The 22944-nt window shown below is 42.8% G+C and overlaps 1 protein-coding gene across 1 annotated transcript in view; it reads left to right on the top strand.

Annotated features, from left to right (window-relative positions):
• YARS2 (tyrosyl-tRNA synthetase 2) overlaps positions 1 to 22944 on the top strand; it is a 95526-nt gene that overhangs the window by 1633 nt on the left and 70949 nt on the right. The gene's annotated exons all lie outside the window — the stretch shown is intronic.

The following is a 22944-nucleotide window of genomic DNA, read 5'->3' as shown; positions in this document are numbered from 1 at the left end:
AGAATCAGTGCAGCTTTTTAATATTAAAGCAGCATCTGGGATATAAAAATAAGAACGACTATGCAAGTATGTATCAGTTTCCAACACGTTTGTGACAATTATGGTTTTTAAAGGTGCTCCGTTTGCTCTCATTTGGAGTCTTCTTCTCCAGGTATATTTAATTTCAACACCTATGATACTTACCACTTTGGAACTCTCCCATTTAGTTTGTAAATAGGATCTTCGCAAAGTAGTGATGTTTATTCTTCTTAATCGCAACATCATCATACCTCATTTTCATTATAAGTCCTGCAATACTATTCATTGCCACTTCTGTCTCCAGTGCTCATTGTTGCCCTCTCTGTACCTCTGCATCTGATGGGGCACTGGGGCAAGACAATCTGTCCAAGCTTCACCGTTTTTGGCGTTTAGGTGTTCGTTCATATTTGCGACTACTCTGCCTAGCAGGTAGGTGGGCCTCCTACCAGTCCTGTACTTCACGAGGGGCAGGAAAAACTGCATTCATTCTGGTGTCACCACCCTCAGCCTGGCCGGGAACAGCATTGCATATTGCAGGCCATGTGCTCTGCACTGTTTGTTTTAGCTTCAAGGAATGATGGACCTCTCTCACAAAGTCTGGGAATATAACGATTTTACTCCCCGCTCCTTTGAGGTCTCCTTTAGTCCTGGCCTAGGCCAAAATGTGATCTTGATCAAGTGACCACCGGTTGCGGCAGCGTGCCTGGTAGAGGCGGGCAAGATGGTAACCTGTGTGCTCGTTCAAGGGAATAGAAGGAAGACAGGCCCTCCAGAGCAACCTCGACCCAAAGCCACTTTTCAAGGAAAGCCACCATATTAGTGCCTCCAAAGTGCTCTGGAAGCCCAATAATTTGAATGGTGTCCCTGTGTAATCTGTTGATCGATGTGAACAGAGCCATACTGCCTTTGGAATCTGAGTCCGAGGTACTGCCCCATGAAGAGCTGACCTGGGGCTTAGCAGATCTCAGAGTGGTTGCTGAGCGGATCACTTTTAATAACCCCTCCAGTGCTTGCTGCAGGGAGGGTGTTTCCCCCAGCCCCACTCCGGGGTGCCGTCTTACAACGCTGCTGTTGGTGAGCCTATTGTACCATCAGTCTTCTGTCTGCGAGTAGCTGGAAAATGTTGTTCTAGTCACTCCCAGGCCATCTCTGGAGCCTCAAAAAAGTGGGTGCACTGGTCATGAACTACTGTACGTTTGGCCGGTAATAACAGAGCACATGAGAGGCTGGCTGCATGTAAGTGGTTTTTTTCACTTCCTACAAAGATGCACGTTTCTGCTGCACGGCAATCGTGTAGCCCGAGAACAGAGAGATCCTTGCGTTAACCCTAAGTATGGGCGCTTTTTAACATGCCCCTAAAGCAGTTTTTTTCTAGTCCCTAAAATTCTGAATTTTAGCCACTATGGAACTTGGTGAAGCTCCTGGCACAGGTTTCCTTCTAGGAACGTGGTGTGCCCCCTCCACTATGAATAAATCAGTCCAGTTGGAGTCATCACCCTCTGGAGCCAGTCTTCTACATATTGAGAGGCATTGGGGCCCTCTGCTCCTTCAGGTACCACAGCTACCCGAACATTATTTCCGCAGGCCCTTCCTTCTGCATCATCTGCCCTTTCTTGAAGTTGGTCCTCCTTTCAGCGTAGTTGGGCAATACGTGTAGTGTGGTCCCTGTGGCCTGGTGACAGGACAGTGAACACCAGTTTATTAGTTTTGACCCTGTCCGCTAGTTTACGTTGATTATTTTTCAGCAAGCTGTTGTCCGTGGTGATGAACCCAAGACGTTGCTCTATGGACACTTGCAAGTTGTAGATGTCCTGAATTATATAATCTGTTTTGTCCATGGGGGGGGTGTTGTTGCAATGGAAGGTATACAGTTGTCCGGCGTTTGGCCAAGGGAGCACTCTGATGATGTGGACCGTGTACGCGATTGGGCAGTTGGACCATCAGTCTTGGCTTTAGTGCGGCCCCATTTTGCCTGTGTCTAGCCTACAGTGTGCACATCTAGTGGGGGAACGGGAACTCCGTTATCTCAACAGTCAAGGCACTCTCAATGTCTATGGGGTCGTCACAATTCCCTGGGTATTCATATAGTCTCCCACTACTCCATCTTGACTTTCATTGTTGGAGGTGGGGTTGCAAAGAATTGATTCAGGAAGCACACTGCTGCTTGCAGTTAAAGGCAGCGTCGAGCATGTGTGCAGACATATAGGGCCTGATTCTAACTTTGGAGGACGGTGTTAAACCGTCCCAAAAGTGGCGGCTATACCACCTACCGTATTACGAGTTCCATAGGATATAATGGACTCGTAATACGGTAGGTGGTATATCCGCCACTTTTGGGACGGTTTAACACCGTCCTCCAAAGTTAGAATCAGGCCCATAATGTTTTGTTACTGTTCCCTCCGAGTTTGTCTGGGCAAAAGGGTTGCAGTCCCATACTATGTACAGATCAACTTGTGAGGACTCTAGGTGCTCTGCACACTTGTCAGCGGAGAGTCTCCATCGCTGTTGGATTTGCGTATAAGATGCAGCACTCCTCATCCACCACAACCAGGGTTTTGCCAAGAAAATAACCCTGCAGTGGAGTTCGCAGCCTGCACCTTGTCACTGAGGCGACTCCCAGGCCTTCTGCACTACCACTTGGTTCCGTGTGATGTAAGCAGTCTTAGAAGGTCACTAGTATTCACTATTAGTCCCAAGCCTTCGAGCCAGCCCAATGCCCATAAGGTGCAAGTAACAGATCTCACCCCGTGGAAGCTACCGCACAGAGCTTCTGTTGGTAGCCTCCATAATCCGTCCAGTCCCTCTCTTCAGGGCAGCACGTGCGACCAGAGCGGACTGCTACTTTGCTTAGGTTTCCCCTGGGCCTGTGCAGGGGCTCCAACCCAGAACGCCTGGCCATGCTCTCTCCTCAAGGCTGCTCTATCCCTTGGCGCTCCCACCCCTGTCCACAGTGGGCTCAGGAGTACTCAGTGGGCCCAGCCGCTATCACTCCTTGGTTGGGGGGTGCTCACTGCAACTCAGGGGACTGCACATCGTCTCCAGTCACCGCATCCCTCTGCTCCAGCCAGGCCTCCACTCTGCTGTACTCCGCCCAGGCACACAAGCCGCCTCGCCACAATCAATCCAACTGCCTACCTCAGATGATCATTCCGCATGGGCCCCACAGAGTCCTCACAGTTTCTGGTGTCTCAGCCTGCACAGATACAGGGATCACAGGCTTTTGTCAGTACTTGAGCCCCTACCTCCAGCTGCTATTGTGTTCTTGCATCAAGGGAAGTGTGTAGTCCGTTTCTCTGCCTGATGGCCAATTTCACCAGCCCATGTGTTGTCAGGTAGTGGGGATCAGCCCCGCTCGTGTTTTGGATTCCGATGCTTCAGCCAGTGGGGGTTAATTAATAGGATTGGGGGTCCCGAGTCCAGGAGCTTGTGAACTAACGTCCACTGTGTTGGGCAGATGGCCACACCCTCTCACAGTTTTAACATAGACTTGGAATTGTGTAGTCTGTCCTGGAAAAACCTCGGCTTCTGGCCATTATGGAAAAAATTCCATGCACTTCTTTACATTTTCATATTGTTGGTTGTCATTTTGTGTTGCGATTTTTGTAACATTTAAGATACAGAGCAGTGCTCATGAAAAGCAGAGACATGTCAGTCATAGGACCTCACACCCCTCAATCAGTGTGACAGATTAAGCATTGGTTAATCATTCTTTAAGCCTTTCTCTGCCCTAAAGTGCCCTCGAGATTCGCCCCATGGGTGAAAGCCTCAGTAATGTCCCACGGACGTAGGCTCCAGGGTGGACGTGTGTGGTGTCTGGGAGTGTCACTCAATGTGATTCTGTGTGCTGTTCGGTGTTTCTGTGCTGTGCTTGTGAACGATAGAGGGCCGTGACACTGTTAGTAGTGTTTTTGAGGGGTCTTATTGGGGGGAATTGCATCCTGTATTCCACTGGTGAATGAATAATTGTAGAATAAATGTCTGAGTGTGAACACGAAGGGGCGTGAGGAGCCGAGATCTTTGCCACTTTGAGTGGACAGAGCGAGCTCCATGTAAGGTGGTATGCAGCACTTTGGCACTGCCCCTAATGTGCCCTGCGCTCACTTAAAGCATCCAGAGAGCCCTCTTGTGAGAGGTGTCTTATAGATAGGGTGACCAGAAATGTAAAGCCAAAAAACTGATATTTCACCAAAATACTACAAGTTTACTTTAGCCGAGCGCACAGAATGACAGTGCTCATCAGCATAGAATTACATAAGAAGCACTAAGAAAATACATGTGATTTTTATTTTAATTTTATTTTTTTATTTTTTTAAAGCCAGTGTAATGCCTGTTAATTAAACTGCTTTCTGATAACACTTGCAAACGATCCCTGCTTTGGAAAACCCAAAAAAAACAAAAAACCTCTCCCACCATTTACTGGCGCCGCTCTCTAAAAACCTGGGACATGAGCTAAATTTCCCGAAATCTGCCAGGACAGCTGGTGATAAACTGTGACTGGCCCAGCAAATCCGGGACGCCTGGTCACCCTGCTTACGCATGAGTACACACATGCAGTGTGCACATTTGTTGTATTAACTCTTCTCCTAATTTACTCCTGATTAGTACATGTTCTCTGTTTTTTTAAGGAGCAGATTATGACCTTTCAAGTTCTGCACCGGTGTTCCCACTTTGCTTACCCTATTACATTTTGAGTTCTCCATGTAATCAAGCCTTCTGTCTTCACAGTTTAGTTCAATGTAAAATGCACCGGCACCCCGTCAAAAGAGTGGCAGTGTAAAAGTTTAAAATAAATAAATATGTAAGGGCCAGATGTAACAAAGGGTTTTTCCCATTCTGTGTCAATGGGAAAATGTGTTCGTACATATGGCCCTAAATGTTTAAATTCCTGCAGTGATATTGGAGACATTTCAGTAATGTACTGATCAGATGTGTGGAAGTTTCCTTTTGTAGAGGTTTTGATTTGTTGTATTGGTTGATGCTGGCTTCAAGAAGTTTTCCTCAACCACCGCCAGGTCTGAGTAGTATTTTGAAGATGTTTTAGAGGTGTAGAGTTGCCCTCCAAACTTACAAATCTAAATCGCTGTTTCAGATACCGCAATACATTAATTAGTACAGCCCTGAGCAAATGACTAGTGATCAATTTTGTAAAAATCATTCCCTCTTTCTTTCACCCCCCTACCCTCAGTGGGTGTTTACTTCAGTCTTGCAGGTTCTTTTTAATCCCCACTTTTTCATTTTTTTTCTCCTATCTTTCTCTTCTCTTCCTAATTCTTTCTCCCTTTCTGAGTCTCTCTTTCTTGCTCTTTTCTTGAAAATAACTCTGGTTCTCAAATATAAGTTTCCGTGCTCATCACCCGCAACCACATGCGGAAAGTAAGCCCTTGGACATTCCAAGAAGAGTACCTTCTAGCAACCAGAACGAGTAGAGAGAGAAGGAAAAGAGAGCTCACATTTAGCAAAACATCATCCCTCCTCCATAGACAAAAGTCTCTACCTAAAACCCATTTATTACTGATCGAGAGAATTGTGCACTCACATGACTATAACCAAGGCGACTGGAATTATGTCATTCTGTGGCTGCAGCTTTTTTGCATGATTATGGATTTGCCACTTAATCCCCCATCTGTTGAATATCTTCAGATTTTAACAAAAAAATATTTCTAGCTCAAACAGATCAAAAGTTACAAAAAATGTAGCAGCATGTTTGTTCACCCTGGAAGGCCCTTCACAAAGACTAACTGCTCATATTTCCATTGCTGATTTCTATTTTTAGGTAGAGCGCGTAAGATCTCTGGCCTGTTGTAATCTGTGGGCTTTAAACCATGCCCACTGCACACTCATCACTGTCACTTGTTCATAGGCCTGCCTTTCAAAAATCCTTTGTTATCATTGATAAATGCTTCACGTTTATTTCACCTTGAGGCAGTTTTGTTACCTCCTTGTCAATCGACCCTGTTACATCGATAATTGCAAGTTTGCCGATACGTTTGTCTGTGAGGAAACCTCTTTCCCCTTTAGTGTCTCTCCTCCGCACTCACCCTCATGGTGGCCGTGGCACTTTGAATTGGCTCGCTTATTTCAACTCTTTTATTTTTCATTTTCAATTTATGTGGCAAGAAAAGTCCACTTAGGAATTTACAATGCTAATAGCTCCAACTGGAGCAAACCCAAGACCCATTCCATTGCAAATGCTTGTTGTGGGAATCTGGTTGGAAGGGAACAACTGTAGTCTAATAGAACTATGTCAAAGGCATAAATATCTGTTTCTTATATTCTGATGATAGATCATGCTACCCGTTTCGCCAAGGTAAACATGCATGTATATGTTTACTCGTGTATATTTACTCCTAGGTTTACACTTAAAGCCCCCCTCCCTTCTTCTCCACCAGATGAGTTTGTGGAGTCGCCAACAACTAAATTTACACGTGTAAAGTTACTGCTTGTAATTTTCCCCTGTTGATTGAAATCATGCCCACCAGGATTAAGATCTTCCTCTTGGAATCTATATGGAAATTTAATAAAGTTTATTGCTTAAAATAAGAAGTTTGTAGAATATACTTGCATGATAACACAAAATATATATTATTACACTGGCAGTAATAACTTAACATTTTTACAGCACATTAGCTCATCAAATCAAAAATATATAAAATTATGCAATGATTTAATTTTATACATTTTATCTTTTTAAACAATTATAAAAAATACTCTCACTAACATTTTTATTTCATATGTAGTTACTTGGCTAAAAAATATAATATTTATTAAAAACCTTTTATGTATTTTAAATAGTCTAATTCCTTTGGAAATGGTCTTGATTGCCCTAATAGCAAGCACTTGATTTTCAGCCCTGTCCAAATTGTAATATGTGTTTGTCTAAGCCAGCTATGTTCCTCCTGGCAGTACATATACTTCTTGCGTTAGGAATATTGATGACATGAAGAAAGCAATGATGGCATGAATGGGGTTGTAACCATATGTCAGTATTTATCTTAGATTCTTCAAACGGATTGGTATTACTTTGTGTTTATTTGGTGGTCATTTATGCTTGTATGATCTGTCAGGCCATTTGTTTTATTGTAAGACAGCATAATGCAGTTGTGCATGACTTACTTTTGGACTTTGTAATGGGCAATACTGATGGGAACTGTTTGTCTTTGCCTGGCTCTGCTAACCAGCAGCCCTTTTCATAATTGTAAATACCACACTTCCTAATACCATTGTCATAGTTTATAGCTGCCTTCAGACTTGTAATGCATGGGTACCCTGTGCAAGATCTCTTTTACTAATTCATCTGTGGTAAGGACTACTAGATATTTTGTGGTAGTCCTTCTCAAATGTGATACTAAATACATTATGGAGACAATATGGCATCCGTTCCATGGAGTATTATGACACACTTTTCTAAATACGTCCTAAGAAAGCAAATGTATTGAATCAAAAGTATAATGCAGTCATATATCTCTTGACTGGGCCCTTTTATTTGCTCCTGTGATTCTGTGAGGTACTTTACATTGTATTATTGACATACTAGGTGGCTGTATATCATAATCATGTAAAATAACAATGATAGTCTCAAGTCTGTTTATACTCATTTCAGTTGCTTTCTGCTTCTTGTCACTAGTGGCTTAAACGCTGATGCAAGGGATTTCACCATGACACTTCCATCGTTGTTGTTCTTGACTCTCCGGTTAGAGGATCAGCATGTTTAATAGTCCAGGGGCCTTTATTTTTATGTCTTGTCTTTCTTTTATGTGGTCACTTGTGAGTTGTTTGTAGGACCTAGTCTTATTTTAGAAGTAGATAGTGAGAAGTGTTTACTTTTTCTTTTTGCATTTAGAATTGGCCTTCTGAATACACACCACTGCTACAGCTAAATCTTTGTCACTGTTGGAGATGGAGGATTTTTCAATACTGATATTTGCTTTGTATTCACTCAATTTCACATCAACTTCCTGAATATTGAATGCTGATACTAAGTCCTCTAGGTCTTTGTTATGTGATGGTTTAGGGGGTTCATTACATCCACTTTCTGATCAGCCAAAACTTGCTAAATTTGAGTATGCGTCCCCCAATTATGTATTTGCCAAACACCGTTCGACTTAGATTGGCATCTTTCGCCTCTTGGTGCTGGGTTAATTGACCATCTCTTATTTAGAAAAACCTTTTTGTACTCTACATAAAAAAAAGCATCAGTGAACAAGACATTTGGCAAAAGTAGTGTATGCATTTTGGCTTACCCCATTACTTTAATCACAGAGTGTGAGTAAGTTTGTTTTTTGCTGAAATTGTTTCACTTTACCAGCCAATTGGTATGTCCCACGATCATAGACTGATGTTCTTTATAAAGGTGTCCTTGTACTTGTCATTTGATTTTAAAGTAAGTGATTTAATGACTGTTGGTGACAGTAACACTTGGGTATCGTTTTTCTTTCAATCCAAACCTGGCAGACTTTATACCGTGGGGTGCGTTTGGATGTCCTCAATTTTGTTGAGAAAGTTTAAGTCAAATTTTATATTGACAGATTCATTTGAAAGATGGCTTAAGCACAAAGTAATTTTATTATTTTTCTTAATTTTCTAAATTTTGAGCTTCTCTGACGGTTTGCTCCTTTCTAAACCTTAATAGCATAATTAGTCAAAACTCAGTTCTTCTAGCCATGTCACAGCAAACATATGGTCACTTGATAGGCCATAAAGTTCACAGCATATTTCTATGACAAAATAATAAAAGACCATGATTTCAACTAAGTTAGTCTAGATGCAGCTAGTGTGGCACACTGGAAAAGAGTGACAACAAAGCAGTCAGGAAAAAGGGAAGCTAAAATGTCTATACAAAGAAACAGCACTCTTGGTATTGGTGAAGCAGCAATAATTAACACAGGGCATTTTGTCCTTGAGAGTTCAACTTGAAAATTTACTATATGTTCCAAGCTGAAACAAGAGTACCTTGCATCTTGACTGAACTCGTCAATGTATCTTCTCCGTCAATCTTTTTCAGTGGATTCTCCATTTCCTTCGCTTTCCATGGCACAAGTTCTGTGGGGAGTGTAAACTTAACACGTTTATGCTGTCGGTGCAGCTTGAGCGTTCTCTACGGTACACAAGCTGCACTTGAAATGCTACCTTTCTCTTGGCATCCATGGCACACCTGACCGGGAGATATGCACTCTACGGTACCTATCTCTTCGAGCTGTGTGCCAGCACTTTGGAATAGTTCAGAAATGAGATACCAAAGAAACCTCGGCAAGGTTGTTAACAGTGTTTCAGTGAAGACAGTTAAATGTATAGCACCAGTCAGATAATCAATCTGCGAAAACAGAGAACGCCCAAATAGCAAAAAAGTTTTCCACAGTTGTGGGTGTAGTATTAATCCATATCAATTATCTATCAATTCAATATATAAAAGACATGCACAAAGTGCTTAGCGTAATCCCACAGTGCATATTTACAAAGGGAAAGTTTGTAGATCATTGAAGACGAAAATTAGCAGGGAATTCTCCGCTTGGTATATGTAGACTAAGGCCTGACACTGATTGCTAGTGTCACCAGCAGCATTTGACCCACTACCAGTTCTGCAACCATCATCAGGTCACAGAGAAGTGAAGACCGAGCACAACAATCTGGAGAAAACCTTTTCCCCCAGAATGCTAAGACGTTTTCTGGCTATTTGGGGTAGTTCATGCTTAGACCTCCATATCTTTTTTTTTTTTCTGTAACTTTTCTCCACATAAAGTACCCTCACTGTTCTGATGAGCGCTCCTTTTTAACCACATCACAACTGTTTTCTCAGGCTCCTTACCATCAAGATGGCCTTCCTTATGGCAGTAACATCTGCCCGGCGGGTCAGTGAGCAGCAGGTTTTGTCGTTTAAGCCGCCATACCTGAACATCTTCCTAGACAAGTTAGTTCTTTACACTAAAGCTTCCTTCCTGCCAAAAAATGGCATTCCCTTTCAGTAAATCACTTTGCCTTCCTTTTACGCTCTGCCACATCCATCTGAGGAATCGGATCGAGTCTACCGACTGGACCCAAAAAGCATTTTGTCATTTTATCTTGACTGCACAAAACAGTTCCGGGTACACAACGAACACTTCGTGGGGTATGTCGGGCCGAAGGGGAAGGACATGCAGAAACGGACCATCTCCTGATGGATCGTGCTGTGCATTAAGATCTGCAATGCATTGGTCAAGAAGTAGCCCCCTGAGGGCTTGTGTACTCATTCCACCAGATCTTAGGCTGCAAACACTGGCTTAGAACTCAGAGTTCTGGTCCTGGACATCTACCATGCAGCAACGTGGGCTTCTCTACATGTGTTTGCAAAACATTGTTCCTTGGACAGTCAGATCCATCGGGACGGGCACTTTGCTTATTCGGTCCTGTTGAACCTATTAGTGTGAAACTTTTTCAGACCTACCTCCAGGGAGGTATTGCTTGGATATATCCTCTAAGGTGAGGAATCTGTGGGTAGAAGTCTCTGTCAGATGAACAAGTTACTTACCGTCAAACACCTTATCTGGGAGAGACTCTAGCTGCAGATTCCTTACTGGCCCACCCATCCTCCCTGCTCTGCGAACAGATTTGATAAGGACAGAGTTTTCCCCCCTTTCTCCGCCCTAGAATTTTCCCACCAGTGGTCAGTGTTCTTTATGGCTTCGTCTTCCTGACGTGGAAAGATGCAAAAAAAAAAAAGCATACAAGGCCAGCCGGGTTTGGTTCAGTATCATTGAGGTGTCAGCTTATTGCAAGAGATTAATGTTTTGGCCTGCTAGTTTTGGAAGGAGTCTAATTAAGGTTGTCAGCAATCTATCTACAACATGCTATCTTGAAATGTGGTTGGGGCTATAATGCATCCTTTGTTAAATCCCTTTTTGGTATAGATTTTCTCGGACGTGGCCCTTTGCGATGTTAGTTTCACTTTGACCCAGATGTTGGTATAGAGGCCCATGATTGCTCTTAGCCGGTGCTGGTATGCACTGCAGCTTTTCAGTTTTCCCCATGAAATTGGTAAATTCTGCAGATAATAAAGGCCCTTCATTGTCATTGTTTTATCGATTAATAGTTTTTCTTCTGTGCTGCAGGCTTTTTGGAGGACAGTTTGGTAGTATGGGACGCGCTTCTATTCAATGGGTTATTGGTTCAATTCTTCTATTAGGAATTTAGCATAATATTTTCCCTCCATGTCCAGCAATGCTATTAGATGATAGCTTTTTATTGATGTAGTTACTTACCACTTTTTTTGTGAATTGGAACAAAGAGCAGACTTTTAAAACTTTTAGGTATTGTGTGTAGAAAGTGGGCATTTTCTTGCTTAACAATTCTGTGCCTCTGCCTGTCTGTGGATTACACGTCTGGGTCAGGATGACAGTTGAGCTGTTTGTGAATTCCTTCTAGGCAGTCACACAAAGCGAGCTGCGTTGTGTCCTGCATATTCTGATGGGTCTTCTTGAGCTAGAGTGGTGGGAGGAGCTGACACTTGCACCTGAATAGTGCTGTGCCTTTCCTTACACAAAGCAGTCTCCACCCCCTGAAGTGTATCTGGGGCCAGGGCAGGAAAGGCAGGGTCTTGTGCACTACAAAGACTTCTTTGAAGTTGCCTAGTACTAGGCCTCTGACTCCACAAAGTTAGAATCCTTCTGGACTGACGACATTCTGCTAGGAAGAGCTGGATGCGCTAGGAGGCACTGCCATTCTGTCTGTTGGTTTGTTGTGCTGTCCTGCTGCTTGCTGCTTTTGTCATGTGAGTGAAAGCACTAGACTTTGCTTTCAACATCCTGCTTGCCAAGGTTCTCCAAGAGCTTGAACTGAGCTTGCTTCCTATTAAGAAGTCTCAGGGACATCAAGACTTAATCTGCCAGTGCCTAGGCTCTTCTACTGAGAGTCCTAACTTGCCAGGTGTTGCCAGCACCAGTCCCTGGGTCCATGGTAGTGCAAGCTGGGGACCGGAGGAAGAACATACACCCCGCAGCAGAAAAATAGATGCAGCACCTATCCCATGGCTGCAGAACAAACTGCCTTTTCCTTGCGGCTCTGTCAACACAGTGCGTCTGGATTTTCTAGGCATTGTCCTCAGGGGGTCAATTTTTCACCAACCCCGCACCGCAGTAAGGATCCGAGGCTGTGTGTCTGGAAATCAATGCATCGCCTTTCCTGCGAGGAAAGAATTGACACATCAACTCACCTGCATAGTAAGGAATCAACGCTTTGCTTTTCAGCACCTCACCTCCTCTGCAGCCCGCATTGTCTTTGTTTTTGACGCATCCCAGGTACTGTGTGTGTTAAAGATACAACCCTTGGTTCCTGTGGATTAAGACTCATTTAAACATTTTTAAAAAGTGATATTGTGCATGTTGGATTTTTATTGTGTGTGTGTGTTTTTTTAATTTTTTTTTATTTTTTTAAACATTGCCTCTGAGATAAGCTTGCCTGCTCATGCCAATCTGCCAAGGGGGTGAGCATGGGTTATTTTAGCTGTGTAACACCCTTACCCTGACTAGATTGATGGTCCCTATTTGGACACGGTGCAAACCACTGCCAACTTGAGAACCCATTTCTAACAGTTCTTAATCCTTTGTTTAAAAAATGTAGGGATAACTGATAGTTTCTATTAATGTTGTTCTGATTCCCCTTTGGGAAAACCGATTTATGTTTCTTGTGATTGTGCTATTTGCAAATGTCACTTCTGTAGATTTGTTTTGCTGTCCTAACTCTTGAAGGGCTTCAAGGCAACAGCCACTACATATTTAGAGTCATTGTTGGATAGTTATGAAAAGGCTTTACATATTTGTAACTCCAGTTTAAAATCTCACTTATTTCAACACAATTGGTATTCTGGGTAGAGAATGAATTTAGTTTTGTCTTCAGCCAAATAGGTTTGAGTGTTTTTATTTCTGTGGCTGGCTGTTCTTTTGCATCATTGAATACTGTTTGCTGTGGATGATGTTTGGGCTTGTAGCGCTTTATTTTTTTCTGCAGAGTTTTTTATAAGTCTTTTCATGAGTTTGACTTATTGACGTCTGATTTTTGCTGTTCTATGCTTTTGAAGTATTATAGAAGTTTAAGTAGCTGTGTCATTTAAGGTTCCTCTTAAGCTGGTACTGTATTTTTTGTACTTAACTTATTTTGAATGGACCATGACTCCACTGTATTGTCAGGGCCATCAGCCTTGTTCCACAATTGATCCTCCTTTATAGTAAGGTCTGCTTGAATTTTTGGATTCAGGATCTGCCTGTCCTTCACAGTAGTATAAATTCTCTACTATGGTTGCCACTTCTACTGTGGATTTGCTATGCTTCAAATCATGTATAATTGGATTCTGACAAGCCATTTTTGGAACTCATGTCTGGCGATTGTCCCGGTTCTTCTGTCACTGGCTGCATTCTCTGCTTGCATGGGTGGCATGTTGTTGTATGATGTGTCAGCTCTCAATGTTGGAATGTTTCTCCTCCTTGTGTGTGCTTTTTCATAGTTTCCACATCTTGGAAGAATTTTTTTAAGTGTTGAAAATGGGAAAAATTAGCTTTTTTCTTGTTCACTTTCTTCAGTTGTTTTTTCTTTTTCCTAAATATCATAATTAGCTGTGAGTCAGTGGAGAATCATTTTAGCAGCTTCATAGTGTCAGTGTCACATTTTTATGATATTAATGGCTGTGGGCTGGTATTTTAAATGACCCCCTGGCACTTGAGTGAAAGGTTGAATCCTTGTTGGTTGGAGAGATTCTGCATTAGTAGGTAACAGTTTTGGTAATTTCGAAGGATAGTCCGGGTTTTGATCGTTCTGAGCTTTGTGTTTTTTGTTTGTCAGCCTCTCTGTTCTGGGCTACTTCATGTTTTTAAGTCCTGAATAAGGGGCCCCAACACTTGTGGTAAGCTAGTGATTTCATCTTGTGTTGGAGCATTGACATACATTGATTTAGGTCCAATTTGGAGTCTATAGCCAATGTGTAGGAGGCCAGAAAGTACAATACTGTATTTTGGAGTTTTCTGGTTTTAAGCAGGTAATGTCTTTTAGCTTGAGCAGTTCCTATGTTTAACTCCTTAAGTTTACGTTTATATATTGCACAATGAATAAAAATCATTGCAATCAGCAAAGAAGATCAAAGGAATTAGGATCTTAAAGTTTTGTTGTACCTGCTCGGGAGTCTAACCAACAAGAATACCTCAGGTGCTTGATGTGAAGGGGGTTGTCACAATATAATTTAATTACAAAACTGCTGCGCTCGGTCAACCTTCTTGGTTATTTGTCACACGAGGTTTTCAACTTTTAAAATGGTTTTGGACAAGCATGCCATATGTTGAGGTGTCAGCACTTTGAGACAAAACAGAATTGCGTGACAACATGATCTAATGCCATAGGTGTTAAAGATATTTTTGAGGTACAGTTTCCACCAAGTTAACAGTGCAGGGCATAAAGGAAGAATATATAGGAAGTCCTCCCGGGGATATGCACAGAGCCTACATCGCCCACTGTTTGAGGGTTTAAGTAGTTTTGGAGCTGTATCCAATGAAGGAAGTATGCTGAGTCTGGCGTGGACCACCTTTAATTTTTAAAGACTTTTTAAATAATGCAACCATATATGGCTGCACTACTGGAGTCTTGTAAGTATTGATAGTCATCCAAGAATGAGATCGTAGTCTGAACTTAACTTTATCCTTACTCCACAAGAACAGCTTAATTTGTTTATGTAATAGTTGCTTGAGGAGTTTGCGCTGTAAGGTTTTTTGCAACAGGTCTTCTACCTGCAAATGCTTTACTGCCAAAACAATTCTCTCCGACCATGTATTTGAGACATCAGGCAAGTTAATGCCAATTTCTTTCCAAATCAGCGCTGCTAATGAATTTGGATGTGCTTGTCTTACTAGAGAAGCGTATTTGAGGAGAGCCCTATCTTGTACCAGTGGTTTCTGTTCTAGCCCGAATTCCAATCTGATTTGCGCTGGCAAAGGACTGTGTGGCAGAGAGAAAAGGAGGTGAAAAACGTTGCTCTGGGTGATGTTCATGAAGTTGTCAAAGCTGCCAGGATAAATTTACAGACCATATGCCAGGGAGGGTAGAAACCTTGCCTTAATCACCATAAGGAGTGTACTCTGGGTTGTGCTTTGCAATTTCATGGACTGGGCGTGTACGGATGCAAGTTGGGACCCCCATCCGTGCTGTCAAGGTGTTTAGGGGCAGTGCTCTTGCAGTCAGACGCCGAGGTATTTATAACTGCTGCTTCTGCCCACTGGCCAATCCCCACAGAGCGATTGCTTTTTCATGATTACCCGCTTGCCAAAGATGACTACTTTGGTTTTCTCCAGGTTCACCGACAGTTCATTTGTCTTACAACGCTGATCAAGGGTATTAGCACCTTTTGGAGACCAGTGCCTGAAAGGTTCAATAAGACAATGTTGTCTGCATATAATAATGATGTTATTGGTTGTTAGCTCAATTTGGGAGGATAGGAGCTGGAGGTATTCAATTATGTGCACAGATCTGCCAAGTATAAGTTAAATAGCATCGGGGCTAACACACAGCCTTGCTTTTGACACTTCTGTCTATCTGGATTTTAGAAGTCACTCTTCCATTGCCGCCTATTTTAACCCTTGCCCAGTTGTCAGAGTATAAGAGCTGTATTCCTTTTAGCAACTTTGGTGGTATATTGAAATTCACTAGCTTTTTCAAAGCCTGTGCCAAGTCCACAAAGCAGGTATACAAGGCTATTTTCTTTTTTGTGTATTTTTCAGCTACCATGGCTAGAGCTGTGAGGTTGTCAGAAGTGGTGGACAAGGGAAGGAAGCTAGTTTGATTTAGAGGTATTAGATTTAAATTAGTTATGCGCTCTTTCACCTCCTCTAGCTGGAGACCCGAAAATACTTTTGTGTCAATATCGAGAAGTGTAATCAAACAATAGTTTTCTGGGTTTCCATAGGGGCCCTTCGCATAGATTGGTTGAGAAATTGCCCCATTCCAAGAGTGGGGAGTCTTGTTTTCTGTGACACAGGCATTAAACATTTTGCAAACCTGGCAACTCTAGAAGACAAGATCATGTTTGAATATACCTGCAGGGAGGCTGTTTGGACCAGGGGCCCCACTATCTCTGCAGCTTTGAAGTTGTCCCTCAATTTTTTGTTCTTTAAAAGTTAAGGGGTCAGACTCGCTGCTTGAGGTAGACGTTAGTTCCGCCGCCTTCTCACTGTGATATAGTTTAGAGATGTGCTTGATCCACTTCTCTGGTACAGTATTGCTTTAGAGTCCTGCGACTACACGCTCCAGTTGATTGACAATGGACCATATGGGCCAGCTGTTCCTTTCTTTACAAGCCTCCACAATTTTGATCCAATCCAGGTCCGTGTGAGCCTGTTTTGCTTCCCGTAATGCCTTCTTATGTTTCTTCCTTAGTTTTTGAAAGGAGAAGAGATGGTTGCTGTCAAAGTGTGGCCTCTTTAAGAGTTTGGCTGCTTTATTCATTTGTTGTATTTGTTGCTTTACGGCCTACGTGAACTATAGTTTTTTTCACAGTAGCGGGCCGGCCCTCAGCCGTTTATTGGAACCTAGCTGGTTCCTTAAAGATGTCAATGTTGCCTCCCAGTTGGTGATTATGTCCACCTGGGCCTCTTGAGCAGATAAGTTAGCTTTCCATATCTCATATTTTTCCATACACATATAGGATATGTATGGCTTCCAGGATCCTGTTCTTCAATCTTATTCGACAGCGCCACATAGTGATTGTTATTCGCTATTTTCATTGTTTGTGGATGATGGTCGCTTTCGCATCTCACTTCTATACTAAAGTCCTGGAAGTGCTTGAAGATGGCCATAGAGGCAAATGTATAATGTAGGGTAGAAGTAGATTTTTTTTGATTTGTGAGTCCGGTTCGATGGACAGTCTTTATGGAACTGACCATTAAGGTCCCTCAGCCCTAACGCCTCTTAAACTCATACAAGAGGATGATCACATTTATCCATATCCCTGAAGAGTTATACTTGCGGCAGGATACCCAGACTCTGATCCAAAGCACCTTCTGTAAAACTTACTTTCCCATGAATGGCAATGTTTAGATTAAAGCCTCCTGTGATGAGCCAGGAGGCGTCCCCATGCGAGACTCTTAAAGTTAGCAATTCATTTTCAGTTATGTTTAGAAGATGTTGTTTGGGACCGCATTGGGATTGATGTAGATATTTATTATTATGATAGTCATTGATGTCAGTTCCAGTAACCAATTTTCGATGATGACTGCTAGCATATGTGATAGGTGCAGATCGATACTCCTTGTGTTGAAAGTTTTGCTTGTAGTTACATAATTTGATAGGCCTCCTTTTGGGTGATCTTTAGACTTTGCTTTTACAGCCAGATTTAGGAATTCTTGGAACCCAGTCAGCAGATTTTCAGGTTCTCTCCAGGCTTTCTGCAAAACAGATGATGTCTAAGTCTCTTAAAAAGGATTCCAGATTTGGATCTTGAGTGATTTTGCTGGCCCCCGCAAATTTCTAAGATATTAAGTTTGTATTGCATTTGAGTTCAAGAGGTTAGGATTTTTGGGGGCATTTCAAAGTGCAGCTCCATCCCTGTAGAACAATGCTGTGTCAGGACCTTAGGTGGGTAAATTCCCTCCACAGATTTCTTATTTTGTAGGCCTGTTTCCTGACAGTATCTTATCCATGGGTATCCCTGAGCATTGGAGATTGTGGACTGTCTTGGCCCCCTAACAAAGCCAGGAGATGCGCCCTTGGCACAGTGCAGAACAGATCTCTCATTGTCAACCCCTTAGCTGCTGGGCTGTTTTTTGGCTATTTAGGGTAGTTCAAACTTAAAGCTCCATGAACAATTTTCTCCATAAGCTATCCACTCCAAATTTGGTTCCTTTTTTTTCCAATAAACTGGGGATTCTAAAGGTGCCCAGGTTTTGTCGATTCCCCTGGTAGGGACCGAGAAATTAGCCAAAATACAGTCAACATTTTGTTTATTTAGGTAAAAGTGCTGCAAAAGAAAGCATCTGTTTTGTCCCTGCAGATGGCATCAACAAAGAGTTTGCGTTGCTAACATCACCATCTTTCAGGAACAGGCAGAGTAGAATCAGAAAGCCAAATTTTTCAACACTGTTTTGGCATTTTACTGTGATGTACCCCATTTTTCCTACTTCTTTGTACTTTCATCCTCTTTCCAGTTAGTGACAGAAATGGGTGTGAAACCAATGGTAGATCCTAGAAAGCTATACATGTCTGAAAAGTAGACAACATTCTGAATTCATCAGGGGGTCCTTTGTGTAAATCTGTCAAAGATTTTTCTGTAGTAAGTAACAGTTGAAATAAAGAAAATATTGAGATGAAAAAACAGTAATTTCTGTCTTCGTTTTCACCTGTAACTTTTTCCAGCTATGGCAGGTTTTCAGAAGCAGTGTATTGTTATGTCTGCTGGACCCCTCTGGTTGTGGATGTATATATAGGGCTTGTAGGTTCATCAAGAACCCAAGTTACCAAGCACCTTGCAATGGGTTTTCATTGTGTACCGGGTATATGGCACATCGTTTGATAAAATATAATGAGTGAAAAATAGGTATCAAGGAAACCTATATATTTCTGAAATGGGCTCAAGAGATGGAGTTTAGAAGCAGTGGTTATTTGCACATCTCTGAATTTGGGGGTCCCCATATTAGCATGTGATTTACCGGGTATTTCTCATAATGACTTCTTTCCTACACACTGTCTTACATTTGGAAAGCACAGATGCAGAGAAAGACAATTGGTAATAACACTTGTTCTGCTATTCTGGGTTCCCACAAGTCTCCCAATAAAAATGGTACCTCACGTGTGTGGGTAGGTCTAGTACTCGTGACAGAAAACCCCCCAAAATGCAACATGGACACATCTAATTTTCACCTAAAATTGATGTGTTTTTTGCAAAGTTCCTAGCTGTGGATTTTGGGCTCTAGCTCAGCCTGCACTTAGAGAAACCTAGCAAACCTGTAAAAATTTTAAAACTAGACACCTAGGGGAAACCTGGATGGGGTGACTTGTAGGGCTCTCATCAGGATCTGTCAACCAGAATCCTTTGGAAACCTAAAGTTTTCTATGAAAATATTTTCCTCACATTTCAGTGCTGCAAAGTTCTGCAATCTGAGGGAAGCCACACCCTTCCTTTCAGCCAGCTTTACTCCAGGTCCTCCTATAAAAAAACAGTACCTCACTTGTGTGGGTAGGCCCAAATGCCTGTGACAAAATGTATTGTGGTGATAATGATAACTAAGTTGAGTGTACTAATTAGTCCTGGGATCGAGAACCATTTAGGGAAACCTATCAAAAGTAGACCTCAAGGGGACTCCAGGGAGGTATGGCTTGTGCTGATTCCCCAAAGTTTTATTTTTACCCAGAATACCCTGCAAAGGTAAAAACGTTGAGTAAAAACACTATTGTTCCTTTCATCTCTGTGATGTAAACTACAGCAATATGCAGGGATCCACAAACTTCCTGACACCCAGCGTTCCCAAACTTGTCCCAATAAAAATGCTGCCCACTGGTGTGTCTGGGCCTGATGACCATGGCAGGAATGCATAACACAAGGGTCAATGAAAGTCCTAGCATGAGGGCTAATGTTGACCCTGGGTGATCCATTCCTGACGCGGGCACTAGGCACAGGCACACAAGTGGTATAGGGTTTTTATGAGGACACATGGGGAAACTCTAGGAGGAAGGAATTTTGTGGATCCCTGCACATATCTTTCGTTTAGGTGACCGAAATGCAAGGAAAAATAGTGTTTTTATACTTTTGCAGGGTGTTCTAGGTAAGAAGTTTTAGGGGAATCCACACAAGCCATGCCCCCGAGGACTCTCCTCGGTGTCTATCTTTCAGAAATGTCTGGGTTTAGTAGATTTCCCTATATGGCCGCCGAAACCAGGACCAAAAACGCAGGTGGCCACCTTACAAAACTAGGTTCTTGTGTGATAGAAAATGTTAATGTCTCCACAATACATTTTGGGCCCTTCTCTGTAGCGGCCACTTGGCTTGCAATCCCCTGCCCCCCCCCCCCCCCCCCCCAACACAAGTGATGCAGTGTTTTTCTCTGGAGACTTAGGGGAACACTGGCTCGTAGGAAATTTGTGGCTGCCTGCAAATTCCAGGACTTTTGCTCACGGAAATGCAAGGAAAATGTATTTTTTAAGCAACATTTGTGATTTGCAGGGGATTCTGGGTGAAGAAAAACTGGTGAGAGCCATGCAAGTTCTGCACCCTTGGACTTCCCTGGTACTGGTATGTTAAAGTTGATCCACCACTCACACTGGTTGGTTTTAGCACCTCCAGAAATTCTGGTTTCAAAGCATAAATACTTATCAAAGTATCTGAATATTGAAACCAAGCCTTTTGAAGGTGAGCTATAAAGCCTCTTTACTGCACCAACCATTTTATGGTCCATTCAAATGCCATTCATGCACAACACACAACACTTTCATACTGTCGGCCATGGGTCCAATCCAACCGATCATTGGACTCACATCAACTTATCGCCGCCATACAAGGGCCCATCACATTCATATACCACAGGTCGGAATAGGTTTGACTGCATTTTACCACCTGTCAAGTAACCGCCTCCTTCTCCCTGAACATTACCAAATGCATGTGTAAGGAACCTTTACTAATGGCTCCCATGACAGACACATGAGGTTCAGAGAGACACATCTTTCATGCGCCTTTAGCGCACTCACTGTGCTAAATCCAACTCCATCCAGTTTGTGGATGCACGCTGGGGTTGTCTGAAAATGCCCTGTGAGGCCCATTCATTGAAATGAGTGAGCATATCTACCTTTGAAACCAAAGCAGACATACTGGGGAATTTTCAAGAAGTTCTGTAAAGAGACCATCATAAATTATGAAGAAGGGTAGTGTTTGGCACACAGTGTAGTCTGTAAGAGCATAGCTTATGTCCCAGCCACCGTTATGTGCAGTGCTGTGACTGTAATGCACTTATCATACAGCAAATCAACCATATACTAAGTTCTGACGGAGGATAAACATGGCAGGCAGGTCAAACACTGACCCATTCAAGTCCTAGTAATTTAGTTTGAGAGGGCACCAATGGGTTTGAATCCATAGGTGTAGATGATGTGTATCTGTAGCATCTTTACTGTCTGCCTTCTACCAATGCAGTATCCCTGGGAAAGCACACTTTCCGTAATCTTTTCTTACCCGTTCATGTTTCTGTCCTCATCATAGGCCTGACTAATCCTGTATAATTGTCAAGTGAACCTATACTAATGCCTTCCATCCCTAGCTACTTGAAGCTCAAGAAAACATGTCTTTCACGCACCATTAGTGCACTTACTGTGCTAAATTCAACTCCTTTCAGTTTGTGGATGCAGCTGGGTGTGTCCGAGTATGCCTTATGAGGCCTATTCCTCGAACTGAGTGAGCATATTTACTGTTATAACTAAGGTAGACATGATGGTGAATACTACCTAATGTCTCTAAAGTAAAAAGCCAAACAAATATCCCGTGGGACTTGTTCACCAACACTTCTACTTTTGCTTTGAAAATGAAGCTACAAATTGAGTTTTCACACATTCTCTAGAACATATGGAGTGGAGGCTGCTGCTTCTGTAGCAGCAATGAGGCTTTCAACCACAGACAACTGAAAGTCATTGAAAGACATGAGTCTTCCTGTGATTGTCTGACGATAAACATCATAGGCATTGTATGTTGCCATCTGGAACAGGTGGGTAAACAGTTTCTTGTACCAAGTGCAAGTTTTATGACTCGCATTGTTTGGTTGAAGAACCTGGGCATTCTTGTCCACGTCTATCCAAGAACTTGACTGCAGGAAGTTCGATGGAACATAACACAGTACTCTGGGTTTTCTGGAGCTCCTTGCAAACAAGCTCCCGTGGGAATCCTTTGCAGTGACAAGGAACTGTCCCGCAGGCCACAGTGCCAGCTTTGTAGAGCTCACTGAACAACTCTATTCCTGTATAGAAATTTTCCACATAAAGGTTATACCCTTTGTGAAGGAGTGGCTGGACAAGCTCCCACACTGTCTTTCCAATGACCCCTAGCGTGGGAGGGCAACCTACAGAGTTTAGCGTTGAATCCTTCCCTATATACACTCTCAAGCTGTACACATATCCAGCAGAGCTGTCACACAGCATGTACAGCTTGATGCCATAGGAAGCTGTTTTGCTTGCAATATACTATCTGAACAGCAGCAGCCCTTTGTACAGGATCAGGGACCTATCAACTGCTATATTCTTTCCAGGAGTATAGCTCTCTGGAAGCGTGGCAGACAAATGTTCCATAACAGGCAGAATTTTGAAAAACCTGTCATAGTCTGGAAGGCCCTGGGGCAATGCAGCAGAATTGTCCTTGAAACTCAGCATGCACCAATAGCAAAAAACGATCTTTACCCATCTATGGTACGAAGATGGGGGTTACCCAAATTGTGCGAGTCGTCCAGTAGGACTGCAAGGTGGATTTCTGCACTAAACCCATTTTGAGCGTAAGACCCAAAAATATATTCAACTCTGCCAACGAAGTGGGAGTCCACTGGCGTGCCCTAGAACAGGGCCTTAGAGTGCCTCCATGCTCCCTCAGAAATGTTTTGGCATGTCTGCTGCACAATTTGCTGAAGGAAGTCAACATCCAAAAAGAGATGAACGTAGTCAATTGTCAAAATGTTGGCCGTATTGACTTTACATCCAGCGTCACCAGTAAAAGGTGGAATTTGGGGCTGACCTAAATTGGGGGGCAGCCAAGAGAGCACTCTGTCTGTGCTTGCTGCAGCACACACCTGCTCTCTGGGTTGGGCAAACCTTCTGTTGTCCCACTGCACAGACTGTGCTTGTGAAGGGACAGCCCAACTGCCCTCTTCGTCTCCCTCAGAATCACTGGAAGAGGAGTCGTTGAATGGGACTCTGCTCACTGAAAAATCACTCCCAGATTCTGCTCCATTGTCCTCTCCC

The sequence above is a fragment of the Pleurodeles waltl genome, chromosome 4_1 (assembly GCF_031143425.1).
Source record: "Pleurodeles waltl isolate 20211129_DDA chromosome 4_1, aPleWal1.hap1.20221129, whole genome shotgun sequence".
Taxonomy (NCBI): Eukaryota; Metazoa; Chordata; class Amphibia; order Caudata; family Salamandridae; genus Pleurodeles; species Pleurodeles waltl.
The sequence above is the reverse complement of the archived record's forward strand: the minus strand, read 5'-3'. Positions and strand labels throughout refer to the sequence as shown.